Raw genomic sequence first — 1,628 nt, 5'->3', positions numbered from 1 at the left:
CCATCCATCCATCCATCCATCCATCCATCCATCCATCCATCCATCCATCCATCCATCCATCCATCCATCCATCCATCCATCCATCCATCCATCCATCCATCCATCCATCCATCCATCCATCCATCCATCCATCCATCCATCCATCCATCCATCCATCCATCCATCCATCCATCCATCCATCCATCCATCCATCCATCCATCCATCCATCCATCCATCCATCCATCCATCCATCCATCCATCCATCCATCCATCCATCCATCCATCCATCCATCCATCCATCCATCCATCCATCCATCCATCCATCCATCCATCCATCCATCCATCCATCCATCCATCCATCCATCCATCCATCCATCCATCCATCCATCCATCCATCCATCCATCCATCCATCCATCCATCCATCCATCCATCCATCCATCCATCCATCCATCCATCCATCCATCCATCCATCCATCCATCCATCCATCCATCCATCCATCCATCCATCCATCCATCCATCCATCCATCCATCCATCCATCCATCCATCCATCCATCCATCCATCCATCCATCCATCCATCCATCCATCCATCCATCCATCCATCCATCCATCCATCCATCCATCCATCCATCCATCCATCCATCCATCCATCCATCCATCCATCCATCCATCCATCCATCCATCCATCCATCCATCCATCCATCCATCCATCCATCCATCCATCCATCCATCCATCCATCCATCCATCCATCCATCCATCCATCCATCCATCCATCCATCCATCCATCCATCCATCCATCCATCCATCCATCCATCCATCCATCCATCCATCCATCCATCCATCCATCCATCCATCCATCCATCCATCCATCCATCCATCCATCCATCCATCCATCCATCCATCCATCCATCCATCCATCCATCCATCCATCCATCCATCCATCCATCCATCCATCCATCCATCCATCCATCCATCCATCCATCCATCCATCCATCCATCCATCCATCCATCCATCCATCCATCCATCCATCCATCCATCCATCCATCCATCCATCCATCCATCCATCCATCCATCCATCCATCCATCCATCCATCCATCCATCCATCCATCCATCCATCCATCCATCCATCCATCCATCCATCCATCCATCCATCCATCCATCCATCCATCCATCCATCCATCCATCCATCCATCCATCCATCCATCCATCCATCCATCCATCCATCCATCCATCCATCCATCCATCCATCCATCCATCCATCCATCCATCCATCCATCCATCCATCCATCCATCCATCCATCCATCCATCCATCCATCCATCCATCCATCCATCCATCCATCCATCCATCCATCCATCCATCCATCCATCCATCCATCCATCCATCCATCCATCCATCCATCCATCCATCCATCCATCCATCCATCCATCCATCCATCCATCCATCCATCCATCCATCCATCCATCCATCCATCCATCCATCCATCCATCCATCCATCCATCCATCCATCCATCCATCCATCCATCCATCCATCCATCCATCCATCCATCCATCCATCCATCCATCCATCCATCCATCCATCCATCCATCCATCCATCCATCCATCCATCCATCCATCCATCCATCCATCCATCCATCCATCCAT

The sequence above is a fragment of the Scyliorhinus torazame genome, unplaced genomic scaffold (assembly GCF_047496885.1).
Source record: "Scyliorhinus torazame isolate Kashiwa2021f unplaced genomic scaffold, sScyTor2.1 scaffold_113, whole genome shotgun sequence".
Classification (NCBI taxonomy): Eukaryota; Metazoa; Chordata; class Chondrichthyes; order Carcharhiniformes; family Scyliorhinidae; genus Scyliorhinus; species Scyliorhinus torazame.
The sequence above is the reverse complement of the archived record's forward strand: the minus strand, read 5'-3'. Positions refer to the sequence as shown.